Source organism: Clytia hemisphaerica, unplaced genomic scaffold, assembly GCF_902728285.1.
Source record: "Clytia hemisphaerica strain Z4C2 unplaced genomic scaffold, Clytia hemisphaerica genome assembly, whole genome shotgun sequence".
NCBI lineage: Eukaryota > Metazoa > Cnidaria > Hydrozoa > Leptothecata > Clytiidae > Clytia > Clytia hemisphaerica.
In genome coordinates this window covers 134761-154569 of record NW_027104568.1, presented here as the reverse complement: position 1 = coordinate 154569, position 19809 = coordinate 134761, and the positions used below count along the sequence as shown (strand labels likewise).

Below are 19809 nucleotides of genomic sequence, written 5' to 3'. Positions count from 1 at the left end.
TCAAATTTTCTTTCGATCAAATTAAGTGCAGTCTTGAAGTAGCTCAAGCAAAATCAGGGTATGAGTTTTCAAAAAAATTTAAATTCAAACCACCGTACGGGAAATGGATTGCTTCAAAAATGTCAAAATTATCATTTCAAATTTTCTTTCGATCAAATTAAGTGCAGTCTTGAAGTAGCTCAAGCAAAATCAGAGTATGAGTTTTCAAAAAAATTTAAATTCAAATCAGCGTACGGGAAATGGATTGCTTCAAAAATGTCAAAATTATCATTTCAAATTTTCTTTCGATCAAACTAAGTGCAATCTTGAAGTAGCTCAAGCAAAATCAGGGTATGAGTTTTCAAAAAAATTTAAATTCAAATCACCGTACGGGAAATGGATTGCTTCAAAAATATCAAAATTATCATTTCAAATTTTCTTTCGATCAAATTAAGTGCAGTCTTGAAGTAGCTCAAGAAAAACCAGGGTATTGGATTTCAAAGATTTTTAATTTCAATCACCGTACGGGAAATGGATTGCTTCAAAAATGTCAAAATTATCATTTCAAATTTTCTTTCGATCAAATTAAGTGCAGTCTTGAAGTAGCTCAAGCAAAATCAGGGTATGAGTTTTCAAAAAAATTAAAATTCAAATCACCGTACGGGAAATGGATTGCTTCAAAAATGTCAAAATTATCATTTCAAATTTTCTTTCGATCAAATTAAGTGCAGTCTTGAAGTAGCTCAAGGAAAATCAGGGTATGAGTTTTCAAAAAAATTTAAATTCAAATCACCGTACAGGAAATGGATTGCTTCGAAAATGTCAAAATTATCATTTCAAATTTTCTTTCGATCAAACTAAGTGCGATCTTTAAGTAGCTCAAGCAAAATCAGGGTATGAGTTTTCAAAAAAATTTAAATTCAAATCACCGTACGGGAAATGGATTGCTTCAAAAATGTCAAAATTATCATTTCAAATTTCTTTCGATCAAATTAAGTGCAGTCTTGAAGTAGCTCAAGCAAAATCAGGGTATGAGTTTTCAAAAAAATTTAAATTCAAACCACCGTACGGGAAATGGATTGCTTCAAAAATGTCAAAATTATCATTTCAAATTTTCTTTCGATCAAATTAAGTGCAGTCTTGAAGTAGCTCAAGAAAAACCAGGGTATTGGATTTCAAAGATTTTTAATTTCAAATCACCGTACGGGAAATGGATTGCTTCGAAAATGTCAAAATTATCATTTCAAATTTTCTTTCGATCAAATTAAGTGCAGTCTTGAAGTAGCTCAAGCAAAATCAGGGTATGAGTTTTCAAAAAAAAATTAAATTCAAAGCACCGTACGGGAAATGGATTGCTTCAAAAATGTCAAAATTATCATTTCAAATTTTCTTTCGATCAAATTAAGTGCAGTCTTGAAGTAGCTCAAGAAAAACCAGGGTATTGGATTTCAAAGATTTTTAATTTCAAATCACCGTACGGGAAATGGATTGCTTCGAAAATGTCAAAATTATCATTTCAAATTTTCTTTCGATCAAATTAAGTGTAGTCTTGAAGTAGCTCAAGCAAAATCAGGGTATGAGTTTTCAAAAAAATTTAAATTCAAATCACCGTACGGGAAATGGATTGCTTCAAAAATGTCAAAATTATCATTTCAAATTTTCTTTCGATCAAATTAAGTGCAGTCTTGAAGTAGCTCAAGCAAAATCAGGGTATGAGTTTTCCAAAAAAAATTAAATTCAAATCACCGTACGGGAAATGGATTGCTTTAAAAATGTCAAAATTATCATTTCAAATTTTCTTTCGATCAAATTAAGTGCAGTCTTGAAGTAGCTCAAGCAAAATCAGGGTATGAGTTTTCAAAAAAATTTAAATTCAAATCACCGTACGGGAAATGGATTGCTTCGAAAATGTCAAAATCATCATTTCAAATTTTCTTTCGATCAAATTAAGTGCAGTCTTGAAGTAGCTCAAGCAAAATCAGGGTATGAGTTTTCAAAAAAAATTAAATTCAAAGCACCGTACGGGAAATGGATTGCTTCAAAAATGTCAAAATTATCATTTCAAATTTTCTTTCGATCAAATTAAGTGCAGTCTTGAAGTAGCTCAAGCAAAATCAGGGTATGAGTTTTCAAAAAATTTAAATTCAAATCACCGTACGGGAAATGGATTGCTTCAAAAATGTCAAAATTATCATTTCAAATTTTCTTTCGATCAAATTAAGTGCAGTCTTGAAGTAGCTCAAGCAAAATCAGGGTATGAGTTTTCAAAAAAATTTAAATTCAAACCACCGTACGGGAAATGGATTGCTTCAAAAATGTCAAAATTATCATTTCAAATTTTCTTTCGATCAAATTAAGTGCAGTCTTGAAGTAGCTCAAGCAAAATCAGGGTATGAGTTTTCAAAAAAAATTAAATTCAAATCACCGTACGGGAAATGGATTGCTTCAAAAATGTCAAAATTATCATTTCAAATTTTCTTTCGATCAAATTAAGTGCAGTCTTGAAGTAGCTCAAGCAAAATCAGGGTATGGGTTTTCAAAAAAATTTAAATTCAAATCACCGTACGGGAAATGGATTGCTTTAAAATCTCAAAATGTCGATCAAATTAAGTGCAGTCTTGAAGTAGCTCAAGCAAAATCAGGAACCGAATTTTCAAAAGTTTCAGTTTCAAATCACCGGACGGGAAATCAATTACTCAAAAATCTCAAAAATTTATACTTCAATTTTCCTCTTGTTTAAATTAAGTGCATTCTTGAAGTAGCTCAAAAAAATTAGATTATGGGTATCACGGTACGTGAAATGGATTGCTTTAAAATCTCAAAATTTTTATTTCAATTTTTTTTTCATTCAAATTAAGTGCAGTCTTGAAGTAGCACAAGATAAATCAGGGTATGAGTTTTTAAGAGTTTTTAGTTTCAAATCACCGTACGGGAAATCAATTCATCAGAAATCTCTAAAATTTACATTTCAACTTTTCTTTTGTTCAAAATAAGTGCAGTCTTGAAATATAGCTCAAGAAAAATCAGGATATCCGAGTTTTCAAAAAGATTTTATTAGGCGTACTAACTTTCGCGAGCAGAATTTTTTGCAAGGTCGAAAAATTGCGAATTTACGATATTTGCTTTGCAAATTTTAACGAAAAATTTTTTTTCGCATGCATAAAACTTTCACGATTGAGGTATATGTTTTTAGTAGAAAATTTGAGTCTTTGGTACATAAAACTAGTGTTTTGATCGTTTAAATGTACTGAAACCACGATTGAAGGACTTTTGCATAATCTTTACACTGAATTTTAGAAAAATTAAGATCCGAGTTTTCAAAATGAGATCCGAAGCTACTAAGTCTTAAGTCTAATGTTAAAAACAAGAGTTAAAACTCAACTTTATAACCGTACTTTTTAAAGCACTTAAAAATCATCACTCGTGCTTGCAGTTTTAAAGTTTTTAAGGGAATTCCCCTTTTGTGCCAAATTTTTAATTTGTCAAAAAATTAAGAATATGCAAAGAATATCACCATTTAATTAAGTTCACATTGCTTGAGTTTCTAGACGAAAGCTAGTGGCGAATACCTTTCGCAAGGAAGAAAATGTGAAGCCTTAAAATATGGCATGAAAGGCAAAAGACTGATAAAAGCAGAGAATCTAAGCAAATTTTGCCACCGCACAATTTGATGTTTTTTATAAGCAATTTATGTTTATGAAAAAATAGTAAAAATTTGACATATTTTTAAATGGATGTAGCTTATTGGTGTAAACAAGAATATTAAATTCTGTTTTTAAGTACTGAAAGCCAATAGAATTCTCTTTCGACAATATCCAACCAGATATTAAAACTATTTTTTCGAAATTGGCGCTCTATAATGAAAAAATGACGTCATTACAAAAAAATTTTCTTTCGAATTTTTTTTATCACCATGCCGTCAACGTACAGTGAAAATTTCAAAGTCATATCATTTTTTTTGGCTGAAAAATATATTGAAGTTTGTAATTTTTATGAAAATCAAGCCATTTTTTGAAAGTGCCGAGTCTTTGAATATAGCACTGATGTGATTTCAAGACGATAGCTCAAAGTCATATAGAAACAAAATCTGTCAAGGGGGTGTTTTGCCCCCTCCCCAAGCTACATAACGTTAAGACCTACGAGCTTAGGTAGGATCTGAAGGATTTAAATGGTTGTGAATGGTCCAGAAATGGTCCGATTAGGCTGAGAGTATAGCCTGGAAGCCATTATAGCCTCAAATCGAAATATCTGATTAGATAAATTAGAACACCTGGAAATGCCATTCCCGCCCATAGATCTGTTAAGCCCGAAGGGCTAGATCCGCGGCCTTTATCGAAAGTGAAGCAAGTTTTGATAGGATTTCCAATCAAGGACAACGTGACAACAAGCATTTTCACTGGTTTGAGAGATGCGAAATTGGCGTTTGCCTCCATACTTTTTTTGATCTCGCGCTAGATCCTATCCATCGGCACGAAATTTAAAAGGTCAAAATTTTGCTTCACTTTTTTTGCTGTAGAAAGCTTATAGTTGCCTATCTAGCAATCTTACAGACATCTGTGTTCTCGCCCGAACTTCTACAAAATGCAAGTAATTTTAAATGCCTAGGTTTGGAAAGCAGAGTTTAAGCATGCGAATTAGGACTCAGGATCTGAGGATTCAAAAGCTTGTGAATGGTTATACCCCTCCCAAATCGAAATATCCGATTAGATAAAGTAGAAAGCCTGAAAAGGTCTGGGTACGAGATTAACACTTTCTTTTCGCATTTTATTTTTTTTCTGAATTCTAACGGGAAATGTAACTTCATAGAAAATAGAAAAATAGTAGAATGTAGAAAATAAGTAGTAGAGGAGATTCCACTCTAGCCCTCGGCTATACCTTTTTGCTGGAACTCACTTTCGCCGGGCAGAAGCTAAAAGGTTAAACGACCACGGCTTCCTGAGACCCAGAGGTATTAATGGATGAAAGGCTCACCAAGCTATTACACCTCAGGAGATGCTTTCAGGTATTTTAGGCTGTATACAATAAGGAAATTCCAAAGATAATGGCACCTTCGTGTCAAATATTGTAAGTCTCTTTCAGTGAACAATTGGTCAAAGAGGTTATAACCAGTATCAAGGGTATCGGATCTAAGAGATTGAATTAGTTGACATGGAGCTAGATTTTCAAAGATGGAAAGCCACGGAATCAATACCTATAGGAAAAACTCCACATGGAAATAATCGAAATACTAATACAGGAAACCAGCCAGAGCCAGAGCCAGAGTCATGTACTCATGTACGTGTGACACATTTTAAGGTTAATGAAGAAGAAACTGATTTTTTTTATAAAAATGAATACATTAGTATGTATAATACATAAGTTACCTCAAAAATGAGAAAATATGGTAAGACCAAGAGCTGTGAATGGAAAGAAAGTAAGAAAACCTGAAAAATGCCAAAAAAGACAAACCAAAAAAAATACCCCAAAAACGCAAACAATAATCAAATAAAAGTAAGATGTTACAAATCAAATTTGTAATTTCAGCATCAGCTGTCGTGTTATTGGAAGTAGAGTGTCTCTGGTGCTTCCAGGACATCGAATCTCTCAAACACACCACAGCTGACCGAATCAAACTAAATGAAATTTTTCTCCATACATAAAAATAGGTATCTGAGAATGCACATTTATTTTTCACATAACAGTTCACTTAGGCGAGCGTAAAATAGTTTGGTCTCTTTGCTCAAGCCACCATTTGAGTAGAAAAGCAGTGGGGTGAATGTACCGTTCTCCTGTTTTAAAATGCAATTGATATATTTTCGCTTCTTCTCTTTTTCCATGAGCCTTATCGCACTAGCAAGATTTTGGCTGCGATAACTTCTAGCAAAGAGGGAAAACACCCTCACGTCAAGAAAACCACGCTGAAGCACCATGCGAAGAGGTTTCGCGTGACTTTGACGGATTGTTCAAATTCGAGCTCGTAGGTCTCCAAAACATTGACAATTCCCAAAGCACCAAGCTTCACAGGTATTGAGAGTAATTGGCGTTCGTGGTCGCTACAGGTTCTACCTTCGCACAGTGCGGAAATGATGACGGATGACGGATGACACATTACAAGGGCTGAAGGTGTGGCTTGATGTTTGGGATGGTACGAATAATGAAGCTGAACATGTGCACAAAGCCAGCGGTAAATGCACAATATGCTGATTGGGGAAAGGCTTTAGCAATCTCAGATAGTACTTTGAGTTAGTTGATCCAATCTTTTACATAGTTTGATACATAATCGACTTTGAACTCGTCGATTCCGATTGCTACATTTAAGTGACATTTTCCCTCTTTGGTGATATTGATTTGGTATCCCTGAAGATCGATTTAGAGCATTGAATCTTTTGACTTTTTCTTCGAACAATTGGGTGCCTGGACGAAATGAAAGCTGCGATTGAAGATAACGTGCTTCACGAATAAGAGCGTCGAAGTCTCCACTCTTCCATAGTTGAAACTCCGTTTAAGGGCGTCAGAGTTATTTCTCGTTTTGGAGTTGCGGCTGGGCTTCTGTAGCCGTAGGCAGGGAATGATCATCGACTTTTTGAGTGGAGAACCATCAACCCATTCGTCGATGAGGCGGGTTATTTCACCGATTATTTCATTTCAAATTTTTCCGCTAGACAGCATAAAATAGTTTCTTTTCCATTTTATGCATTCCTCATACACTGAATTGATGATTTGGGCTAGCTCGATGTAAATGATCGCCCCAGACTTGAAGCTCGTTCAATCTTTCGATTACAATTTGCGTCATATTTTTTGGCGTCATCACATTTTCAGTTGGCACTTCGCGTTTCTTCAAACAAGTTTTTCGATGTCTTTGAAGCCAACCTCTGAAATCCGGCGTGAATATCACTCGTTACTGAGTCGAATTTCCAAAATCTTCTCTCGCAGCACAACCGTTAACGCTGCTATCAAGGAGCTGATTAATGGGGATGTATATGAAGATTGGAAGCTTGCTAATCTAAAAGGCAAAAGAAAACAATAACTCGACAGTTAACTATAGACCAGTGATGTGGTTTTCAGACTGATGGGATCGATTCTAAGTGAACATTATCGCAAACCAACTGAAGTTAGTCGGTATGACATATCCTGTTTAATTAAGAATTTGATTACATCATTTCTAAGCGGAAGAAGGCTGCTGTACCTGGCTAGTCAAGGTAAAACATTCAAAATCAAAAGTGAACTCATCCATGATTTGAATGCTGCTTTAATAGCATCATTTCATTTTAGCTTTTAAGTTTTTAAATATAATGAACTTAGTCCGGTGGCGGTTTTGAGTAACCCTGACAAGTAGTATATATAGGCCTTGAAGGAGGTAAGGTCAGTTTGGCCTAGAGAGCCTTGGAAAGTCAATTTTTGAAGTTCTTAATTGACAAAAACTGACCGTACCATCTGATAGAACTTGAAGAGTACATTTCCAAAACGGGGTTATTAATCTCGTTTGGTCGACCAGAAATGGACGATACGTGTAAATTCTTTTGCTGACATAAGCATTTTCGAGATAATTTTTGAAGAAAAATTATTTTCAACAGAAGCATTTAGAAGAGTTCTGTCGATTAGAGGTAAACTTTAGGATTACCGTAGCTAAATCTTCATATATTTTGAGCTGCGAAAAGAACCTGTTGAAACTTTTTTTCATCTAAAAATGCTGACTTCAGCATAAAGTTTGCATTTTGGAAGCTTATTCCGTTATTCACCCTTGCAATGTCTTTACACGTCACATTGCGTAACATTACGTAATCTGTCCTTACCGCCATGTTGTGTTGAATAAAAAATCCGCGGGAAATACTTTTTTTAGATCAAAACAAACTTGTTCTGGTTGAGCGGCGGAGTATGGTCGATCAGAGGCGTATTTAGGGTAGGTCAAGTGACATAGTTTCGAGAAATTGAAAAAATGTGAAAGTCTCCTTGGGATGCCATGTCTTGTATCAACTTTATCAATTTTATGCGTGCGGCAGTTAAAACTTAGACTAACATTTATCTCCGCAGTTTTACCTCCCTAATGTTTTGCGAGTGATAACCTTTCGCTATTTAGAGGTTTTTATTGTTGATAATCCGAAAACCTATCTAATACCGCCCGACCCATATCGCCCGCCTGAGTGACTTAGAAACACCCTTTTTGACCTCTTCCACCCTAGCAAATCGGGATCATATTAATACCGAGCTCAACTTCTCTAAAAATTCACGTGTAATGACCTTCAATGACTGCTTATATTTCTGACCGCCTTTCATTTAGAGATAATATAGCTAGAAATGGCTGAAACGACCGAGAAAAAATTCTAAAAAAAATCGGGGTAATAGCTATGAGGCTACGTACAGTTTCTCTGTCGAGTTTATTAAAAAAACAATACTGAATTCACTTTTCCTAGCTTATCTCTTTCACAGTTCACAGTTTCACAGTAAAAATTTGGAGATTTGATGTTTCACAGAAAAGCGCTACAATCATGGTCGTAATATTTGAGAAAAAAAGGGAAATCCACCGGGAAGTTTTGAAACCACAATCGATTTGTAAGTGCTCTAAAGTAGGTTGGAAAGGCCTATAAAACCGAGCCAAATTTAAATATCCGATTAAATTTGAGAGATGGCCCAAAATCGACTTTCTCGTCCGAACTCCAAATTTCAAAAAACGCAGAAATAAGCTTAGTTCTCAATAGATTTCAACTATGATTGTAGCAAGGGGTATTTCGGGTCATATATCTACAATGGCCCCTAAAACTCGCCACGCACTTCTAGTTCGTATAAAATTTGTTAAACTAGAACTGTCAAGTCACCGTCAAATTTCCTTAACAAACTCTCATAAACTACGCTCTACTATTCGACATTCTATTATTCGATAAGCTTCCGTTTTCGATGAAAATTTGAAGTCCCTTGAAGGTTTTTCGCTCTCTTATTCGATTTCTAGCGTGTAAAAAGGCCTTTAGGACGGAGTTCGAAATTCAAATTTTCGATTTTTTTGCGTTTGAATTATAATTTCGAAATTCGATTCCTCAAAACTTTTCAAAACAGGCATATATCGAAAGTTTTCTTCCGAAGAACTTAGGTTTTCAGCAAGAACTTAGACATTTATCCTGATTCGCGTTCAAACCAAATCGGAGTCTCGCTTATATTTTTCTTTCTCAGCTCTATAATTCGATATTTACCTCGTGTTTATCGGATTAGGGAGACTTTCTACTATTCGATACGCTCCCGTATTCGATGAAAATCCGATTCCCCTTGAAAATCGAATTAGAGAGCGTCAACTGTACTACTATTGTAGACGATGCTATCGTCCGTTTAAAAGTCAGTAAACGCGGGGGAGAGTTAGGGCGTCAAGGCGGTTTACGGGAAAAAAGTGGCGGTAGAGTTTTGGAACAAAACACTGTAAACATCTCCACCACTGCTTACTCCACCCGAATTTATCACGCCTCTCCTAAACTTTTCCCTTTTTTAGTGATCTTGAAATTTTAACCTGTAACTCTTGATATGAACAACTCGGAAATTTTAACTCATTTTGCCTAACTCGACATTCATTTTAAAGACCAAAAAAAATTTCATTATGCGCGGGCCGCTTGCTTGGAAATTTCCCACCGTGACAAAAAGTCAGAAGTACACAATGTCACTTGAGCCTTCTGGGCCATTGACCCTAGACAGTCGAGTTCTAGTTCACAAATTTTATAAGAACTGGGAGTGCGTGAAAACTTAGAAGTGCGTGTTTTGAGCCTTCTGGGCCATCATACATATCTTCCGAAGGACTTTTCCGTTTGCCTTGAAATTTGACAACCTTCTTAAACTTAGGTTGAAGCCATAAATACATTCAAATATAGCGCTTTTGATTCTATAAAATACGCAAAAAAATAATCGCAATTATATTTGACTATCAAAAGTTACAGGCATTCTTGTTTCCACTGCCAATTATATCTGGATAGACTTAAAGTCTATTCACGATAAGTGTGCACTCTTTTTTCTTTTACCTATAACTTTTGAAGGAATTCTTCAATCTTTATAAATTTGGTATCGTTGGAGAGATATTTGTGAGTGGAACAATTTGAAATAAAAAAAATCTTCAAAAAAATTCTAAAAATGAAGATGAAAATGAAAAAGAAAAAAATGAAGATCTTGTAGAAAAGTGCTATAACTTTCATTTTCACTGGAGAGATTCTTTGATCTTTGGAGGTCATCACTGTGAAGAAATTTCACTAAAATATTTATTCAATACAAAGTTATGATACAAAGTTAATAAGTGATTGACCCCAAAAAACAGCAGAAAACAGCAGAAAACAGCGTTTTTAGACGTCAATTAGCTTATAACTTTGTTTGATATCTTTTGACTGAATGATTATTTTTGAGAATTTTTTTCACAGTGATGACGTTCGATAATCAAGGTTTAACTTCAGTGAAAATGATAGTTATAGCACTTTTCTACAAGATCTTCATTTTTTTCTTCTTCATTTTCATCTTCATTTTTAGAATTATTTTAAAGATTTTTTTATTTCAAATTGTTCCACTAACTAATATCTTTCCAATGATACCAAATTTATAAAGATTGAAGAATTCCTTCAAAAGTTATAAGTAAATGAAAAAAGAGTGCACACTTATCGTGAATAGACTTTAAATGGTTATTTTTTAGCAAAAATAAAGCATTTTTCAAAGTCTTTTAAAACTTAGCTTTTTACCTGCTTTTTGGTTGTTGTTGAGAGCGGAAATGAATATCTTAGAATTACGTCATATTCAATTTAAAACATAAAAAATAATTTTAGGGATATAAAGGCCCGGGGGGGGGGGGGTACTAGGGTACCAAGCCACACGACTTTCAAACTTTGGACCCTTACCGGGACTAAAAAAGAGAAAACAAAGGAAAATATTGGGAATTTTACGGTGGGGGGGGGGTCGATCTTTTTTCTTTGGAATTTCGGAAATCAGGCAAAATTCCTTCGGTATTTCGAAATTCTGAAATTGCTTCGGTATCGGAAATCCATGAATTTTTGCTTCGAAATTTCGGTATTATAAAGTTTTTATCCCTTTTTTCGGAATTCATACATGAAAAATCAAATTTGATGAAAAATTTGTTAAAACGAGAAAAAATACCCAAAAAAACGGTATCGGAATCGGAAGTATTTATTTCGGAATTTCGGCAAATTTATTCGGTATTTTGGAAATCGCAAACCCCGTACGCCCCCCCACCCTTTACGACCCTTAGCGGGACAAATTTGACCAAATTTCGATCTTTCAGGGGGTCGAAAGTTGAAATTTTTTCATTTTTCCGACCCTCAGTGGGACTAAAATTTGATTTTCTGATTTTTCCGACCCTTAGCGCGACTTTGGAAATCCAAAAAAGGTTCCCTTAAGGGCGGCACATACCGTACCCTCCATTTGCCTAAGTACCCCCCCCGGGTATAAAGGTCTATAAACTCAACTATTTCTCATAATTTACAAAGTACGAGTGCGATGCAAACTCTGTCTAACCAAAAACGGAATCTTGCATAAAATAACTCGGATAGCGATGAAATGAATAATGATAATTGCGAGGTGCAAGGAATATAGTCTTTCCAAGAACCAGACTTGAAACCACTCCGCTTCAGATTTTTGGCCTACTGTGAGTGGTTAAGATTAGAGGGTGCTGTTTTAGATGTTCGAGTCCCATGACCCATGAAAATCCTTTAATATAAGTTATATTATAAATTATATTATATATAAGTTTATTCTCTTTGATTTCTGTCAGATGTTAAATTTGACGTAAACCTTCCATCTTTACTGTATTAAAAAATATACAACTTATGAATTTAAAGTTGTGCTTGTGTTACAACTCTTTTAGAACTTAAAGGTTCGAGTCCCAAGGGGATCTGATTATGTTTATCTTTTTACCTTTGACTGTTTTCATACATGACAATTTTTCTATTTTTCCACTTACTTAAAAGGTTCGTTTTTGACACCTTTCAAAATCTCTCTAAGGGTCGGAAAAATCAGAAAGTTTTAAATTAGTCTCTCTAAAGGTCGGAAAATCAGGATCTTTAGGAAATTTTTTGATTCCCAGAGAAAAAATTGTAATAAAGTCTCTCTAAGGGGGGGGGGGGGTTTCAGGGGTCTTAAATACCGTCATACCGACAAAATTTTGGGTCAAATACCGTAATACCGTCGGTTAAGGAAGCCTTATACCGATACCGATATTATATTTATGTTTTTTTTCGAAAATAATGAATTTTCAGTTATCAAATCTATTGTGCAGTAACAAATTAGAAACTGTACAAACAAGTCTTGTACTTTATGAGCCCCCCCCCCCCAGTCAACCCTCAATTCAGGTATTCACGCACAAATTTTTGCCAATTCACGTATTCACGCGCAAAAAAAACCATTTTCACGTTCACACACCAATTTTGCTTTTACATCTTTGGTTAAACGATTGTGACCTTATTGGGCTAAATTTAACCTTTTTATGGTATCTTTTAAACAGATTGACCTATTCTTATACCAACCATTTTCGCCAATATATAAAGTTTTTTGCTAGTTTTGTGACCTTATTCACAATATCGTCGACTTTTTAAGGCCTCTTTTACAGCTATTTGAGCTTTCATAAAGCAATACTTTAGGTCTGCCGCGCCAAAATTACTTGCTTGTTACGGGAAGCAAATGCAAAATTAAGCCTTTCTCCAAATAATTTCTTCCTCGCAGACCCGTAAGATGTCTTTTATATTGAGAATTAATTTAAAATCGAGGTTTGGTCCAACCATGGTCTGAGAAGCCGAAAGACTTCAACACAGGCTTCATAGAGGTGGTGCTGTGGTGCAACTAGAGGACGCAAAGTTTAACCCCCCCTATCAGAGGAAAGAAAATAAATGGAGAATAAGAACACGAGCGAAGCGAGCGCGAAAATTTTTCGACAATTTTCGCTCTCCTTTGTTATTGAAAAACGGCCTTAATACGCTATTGTTGGCCAAGTATGCCTTGTTTGGTCACACAATTTTTGATTTTATTTAACACTTACCATTTGTTGGCAAAAAGAAAAATATGGTACGGCGAGCGACGTACCTGCCGTACCCGGTGCGGCGCTCCAAGAGTTTCGCCCAAGAAAAAATTTAAAATTTAGAATGCCTAGATTGCCTGAAAACGCATCATGTGCATCATGATGTGAATTATTTTTTAATCGTTCGATGCTGCGCAAGATGTTTTACTAATTATTGAAGGAGTAAATATCGCCTTTACTGTCTCTAAGTTACTGCAGTAACAGTATCAGTGAATACGGAGAGACGACCATATCATTTAGTGCTGATGGAGAAAATTTTATCTAGACTCATTCGTTGGATGCAGTATTTGCATCACAAAAAATGTCATTAAAAAATGCGCCCACAGAAAAATAACTAAAATATTTGTTTAGATATCGTAAAGTTTTGCTTATTTTGAATAACCTCACCATGACAATAACTCAATAGGACATCCAAGATTGTGCGAGCGAAGCGAGCAAAAAAATTTTACTTGTTAAAATAGCGGAATAGACTTAAAAAATTTTCTGCATGAAACTCATGAAGAAACTAAAAGGTAAATAGTTTTATACCGAAATACCGTTTTTTATTGATAAAAATATCGAAATACCGACAAAAAAACAGGCAATTTACCGATACCGGTAGAAAATGAAATACCGTAATCCCGTCGTTTTTTTCTCGTAATACCGATTTACCGGGGGTAAAAAGGCCCAATACCGTCATACCGTAAAAGTGAAAACCCCCCTCTAAGGGTATGACTTGACTCGTCCATTTCATCCAGTGAAATTAAAAATCTTCAGGCAGAAGTTGAATATTATAAATGGGGTTGGAATTTCTTTGACAGTGACTTCAAAATCAACTTCTACACTGACCTTCCAAATGCAGCAGCTCCTAGAGCTAGATACTATCAATACCCACACATCGAACCGACCCTAACAGCGAAGCTCTCCAAGTTTCAACAAATGATCATGACTCTGATGAGACCGAGGCTTGGTCATTTAGAGCAAGACCTTGCCTACATATTTAGAGAACACCAATCTACAGTTAGTAGGATTTTTAAGCGCTTGATCGAGACTATTGGCTAGGCGCATGAGCTTTTTGGTTCGTTGGCCTGAACGAGAAGAGCTGTACAAAATTATGCCTACGTGTTTTCGTGAGCCATCTAGAAAGTGCTTGGTTATCATCGATTGCTTTGAAATATTTATATATAAGCTTCCGAGCTTTTTGCTCGGGCATCAACATACTTTAGGCGTACAAACTTTCGCGAGCAGAAACTTTCACGAGGACGAAAAGCCGCGAAATTCACGACATTTACTTTCGCGAATTTAACGATTAATATATATTTTATAAATCTTAATTTCAGTTGTAACAAGTGATACCTTTAAGTGGATTTTCAAAAACATTCAAACTCTATTAATAACTATGATATATTCTAATAATAAATAATTGTTCCTCGAAAAACACACAAATTGAACAGAGCTGTTTGAAAAAAATTCTTTGGGAGCAATACAATACAAATTGATTTCTAACAATTTAACCTCAATTTTCCTTAGAAAATACATAATAAATCCCAAAAATATATTGTGTTGATTTTCCTTAGAGAATACGCAAAAAAGGTTAAACCTTGATTTTCCTTGAAAAATACAGAATTGATTTCTAACAATTAAACCTTGATTTTCCTTATAAAATACATAATAAATCTCAAAAATATATTGTGTTGATTTTCCTTAGAGAATACGCAAAAAAGGTTAAACCACAATTTTCCTTGAAAAATACAGAATTTATTTCTAACAATTAAACCTTGATTTTCCTTATAAAATACATAATAAATCTCAAAAATATATTGTGTTGATTTTCCTTACAGAATACGCAAAAATGGTTAAACCACAATTTTCCTTGAAAAATACGTATTTGATTTCTATTAATTAAACCTTGATTTTCCTTATAAAATACATAATAAATCTCAAAAATATAGTGTTGATTTTCCTTAGAGAATACGCAAAACAGGTTAAACCACAATTTTCCTTGAAAAATACAGAATTGATTTCTAACAATTAAACCTTGATTTTCCCTATAAAATACATAATAAATCTCAAAAATATATTGTGTTGATTTTCCTTACAGAATACGCAAAAATGGTTAAACCACAATTTTCCTTGAAAAATACGTATTTGATTTCTATTAATTAAACCTTGATTTTCCTTATAAAATACATAATAAATCTCAAAAGTATAGTGCTGATTTTCCTTAGAGAATACGCAAAACAGGTTAAACCACAATTTTCCTTGAAAAATACAGAATTGATTTCTAACAATTAAACCTTGATTTTCCCTATAAAATACATAATAAATCTCAAAAATATATTGTGTTGATTTTCCTTAGAGAATACGCAAAAAAGGTTAAACCACAATTTTCCTTGAAAAATACGTAATTGATTTCTAACAATTAAACCTCGATTTTCTTTATCAATTACAAATAAATCTCTAAAGCCAATTGTGTCGACTTTCCTTGAAAAATACACGATAAAAGACTAAACTTAACTTTTCTTGACAAATACGAAATCGATCTCTAACACTTAGACCTTGATTTTCTTTATAAAATACATAAATTAATCTCTAAAATATATTGTGCTGATTTTCCTTAGAAAATACGTGAAAAAGACTGAACTCAATTTTTCTTGAAAAATACGTAATCGATTTCCAACAGTTAAACTTCAATTTTCCTTATGAGATGAAATATATTGTGTTGATTTTAATTTCCTTACATGTGAACATATCTAATTTACTAATACATAAAATACTGTAATACTTTTCCTTGGAAAATACATAAAACAATCACAAAAATATATTCTTTTAATTATCCTTTGACAATACGTAAATTTAACTCAAAAAATATTATGTATCAATTTTCCTTGGAAAATACATAGAAAGATCTAGAAACACATAAGATTCTCCTTAAAAATTACCTAAACGAATTGAATAAAAATTATGTAAATGATTTTCCTAGGATAAATATACAAAATATTTTATTTATAATATACATACATTATATAGAAACCGCGATAGAATATTTGATGCAATTATTGTTATGATAAAGAATATGTTACAATATAAAAGTTCAGCGCAGAATCCAAACCAACACATTTTAAATAATACAGTGCTCTAAGAACACACAATTTATCTCCACAAACAATTAAAACTTCATTCCCTTCCCCATTACATCTACAACACAAATCTTCGGAATCATTTTCAGCAATGGAGGAAGTGTTTTCAATCGTAAATTCTGGAATGTCTGTATATTTCTTTGAGTACCATTTGCTTGGACGTACAATTCTGATGCTGCAAGCTTAATTATACATTTAATGTATTTCGTGCATCCTTTTCAAATTAATTGCTGCTGAAGTAAATTGTATAGTAAATGGAGAGCAAATGTCTAAAATCAATGTTTGAGAAAGGGTTTTGAATATGTGTGACAGGCTTGACGAAAATTACTGGCTGTTATGATACCAGCTTGCATTTTGAACCAAAAATTTGATTTAGCCTGGTTTTGAATTCGATGAAACCAATCTCTTTTATTCTGAAATTTCGTTAAAATAACGTTCACTTAATGCAATAATGTCATGTCTAGCTCAACAAAAGTGCGGCACTGTTACCAACAAGCAATTTAAAGTCATTTTGTTCATCTTTTGCAGGCTTTGGTACGCTTAAAAAGGGGTGGCTGGAATCAATTTCTGAAATGGGTGAACACTTAACTTCTTTGACAGCAGAATCTGGCAGTCATGGGCATTCAGTGACGTACAAGAGTTAGGTTACATCCGTTCTCTATGCTTTTTCTCTTTGCTTCACCGAGTCCAGAGCATAGCAAACCTTGCCATCAAGATTCAAATACACCCATGCCAGAGGTGTCTTGCTAAACATACTTTGACCATGACAAACCTTGGCCATGACCAAATGGTAGTTTCCATCTACAAGTTTCATTGGTTTAACAAGGACGTTATAGACAAGTTTGGCAATTACATATTTATACCCATCAAGTCCTTTGTATGCCTTCAACTGCTGATGGCTTTATGTGCTGGGGTGGTCAATAAGATATGCGTATATATCAGCATAACTCAAATTTGGCCATTGCTCGAAATGGTCAGTCAACTGGTAGTATATTTTTTCAATTACAAATGGGCCATACACTAGCTGCATTGCAACAAGCTTGGCATCATACCTGCTTTTTGCTGCAGTTGGCAATTTATGATAGTAAGATAAACATTTACCCCCACAAATCTTTAATTTCTTCATCCATTTACATAGTTGCCAACTTCTGATAATGGAAAAGCGGGACAAAGAGCGAGCGAGAAAAATTGAGCTGGTAGGAATGGCTAAAAACAATACTAAAGCTGGTCAATCTTTTAGCTTTCTTCGCTTCAGTCACCATTTTAGAAATGAATGATCGAAGAAAAAAAAACACTGTTGTGGAGCAATACAGTCTTTAGCAGCGAATCACGCGCATTAGCCTCAATAAATATTATATGTATTGGACATGGTTCATGTAGTACTATTACATCTCTGTCCAACGCGTATCTGATGTTTTGAATACGGACGCACGCACGCAATTGGATGGACCGTTACGGAGCGAAGTGAAAAAACGAGGGAGTATTTGTGCTTGTGGAAACATATTTTTAGTAGCATTTCTATATTTTCCCCAAGAGTTTTACGAATTTCTGAGTTTTCTCAAAAATGCGGGACATCTAAGGTATGCGGGCTGAACTCGGGACAAAGAGCTGAAATGCGGGACGGTTGGCAACTATGCATTTATTTTCACTAATGTCTAACTTTCACTTTTCATTTCGTGTTTAATATGTTTTAAACTTGATACCATTTCCCTGGTTTGTTTTTGTTTCGGTTTCGCTTCTAAGTGTCGGCTACAAATCGATATAATTATAAAAAAAAATTTCGTTTTGTGAGCATGACTGGTGGCTAAATGGCACTTGGTTTGATTGTCAATACAGATGTAGATCCACGTTGTGGGTACAAATCCCCTTCAAAACAATAATTTGCATGATTTATGTTGAAGTTATTCAACGTGACTTGTAAAATCAGAATTTTAAGATATTCCAAAATTCCCAGAAACGAGAGGTAGGGGTTTGGGTGTATTTTAAGATTTTGGGAGACAAAGCACATTGAATTTGCTACCTGATTATTTTCCCGCTGATTTTTTATTCAACCCAACATGGCACCAAGGACAGATTACGTGATGTTACGCAATGTGACGCGTGAAGACATTGCAATGGTGCATATCATGAATTCAACTAAATGTGACAAATGACCCATTTTGGAGATTCACTCTTCAATCTCTATAAGATAATACAACCAGTTTTTGTCAATAAGGAACTTCAAAAATTGACTTAGCCCTGGGGTCTCTAGACCAAATAACCTTACTAAGCAAACACTATAATAGACTTACGAAATCAGTGAGTTTGTTTTTCATTCCAAAGCTTTTTAAACAATCCAAAAAGCCAGCTGCGCTAATATTGTTAAGTCCATTTTCAAAAATTGCCACATATCTATTAACCATGGCATGGAGAGTTTCATCCTGATATGGATAAAACATTTCATCTTCTGCAAGCACAATGTCTTGTTTTTTACAACGCTCAACAGTAGTTACAGAGGTTACGTCATTATGATTGAATGGTAGTCATCTGGAGGGTTCCTTGGTTTCATCTGATGTAAAGTTGATGGAGACAAACAGTCATCTTGGTGAGAGCTTTATCGTCTTTAACTAAGAATGAAAAGTATGACGTAATGTAATTTTTTGAAACCAAACAAAAAATGTATGAGAAGATTAAAGTTTCATTTTCACGTAAATATCTCCATGAGTTACGAAAAAGAAGGATGTAAAAGTCTTGAATCATTAGAGTTTATAATATTCCAATATGAACATCTAATTTTCCATCAATGAATTGCATACCTGGTAGTAACAAATTATGAAGAAGGTATGGTTGTTATTGCATGTTTTTTAAACTTCTTCAAGACCTGAAATTGAAAAGCAGCACAATTACAAAATGGTAAATACAAAATCCAAACCAAATGTCTCAAATGATTATGATTAACCAACAACAGCCCCCCTTCAGATCACAGATTCTAGTTTCGAGTTAGGAATGCGAATTTCACACTTGACAAAAAGTTTAAACAAATTTTCTAATTGCAGCAGGGTCAGATTAGTATAAAGTAGGAATGAAAATTTGTCTTAAAACTTTAATCAACGGAATCTGATATAAAGTTCTGATCAGATCCCAATTTATTTATCCATCAATCATAGTTTTGAATATTCTGAGACCCAAATCTTGATTTTGAATTAATCCTTTTGTTTTTTATAACATGTAACATGACTTAAATGTTCTAGGAATGTGCTCAGAAATAACACATAATGTCCCTCTATCGACCTATTTCCAAAGTTTAGCAACCATAGTTCATGCAGGAATTAAGCTTGACAAGAAATCCTAGTAAATTTTCAGCATTGAAATGATAAACTCTTAATGATTTCTCTTAATGTACTATGAAATGTGTTGAATAGGCGAAGAACATTGAGATAAAGCAATAGACTTACATTAATCAACTGTCACTTTAACGATTAATCACATTCTCCATTCCTCCATAAAACCAAGGCATCATTTCCTGTTGGGTTCTTTCATTTTTGTTTAAAAAGAATCATCAATAAATTCTGCACAGTCTCCTTTTATTTACTTTGTTTCACTGAAATGTAAAATTCATGAAATTGAGTTTCTAATTATATATTGCGTATTCAATAAATTTTTTTGATAAAACAATACACCAAACCGATGAAGATAGAGTACAATTAAGCACAA

The 19809-nt window shown here is 34.1% G+C and overlaps 1 long non-coding RNA gene across 1 annotated transcript; it reads right to left on the bottom strand.

The window, feature by feature from the left end:
• Nucleotides 1–5645: 5645 nt before the first annotated feature.
• LOC136823424 (uncharacterized) lies at nucleotides 5646–19692 on the bottom strand. Its single transcript, XR_010849029.1, has 4 exons — nucleotides 19567–19692; nucleotides 18912–18976; nucleotides 18408–18722; nucleotides 5646–6961 (listed from the first exon to the last, which is right to left on the bottom strand). It is a non-coding gene; the product is annotated as an uncharacterized lncRNA (long non-coding RNA).
• Between the last annotated feature and the right edge of the window lie 117 nt (nucleotides 19693–19809).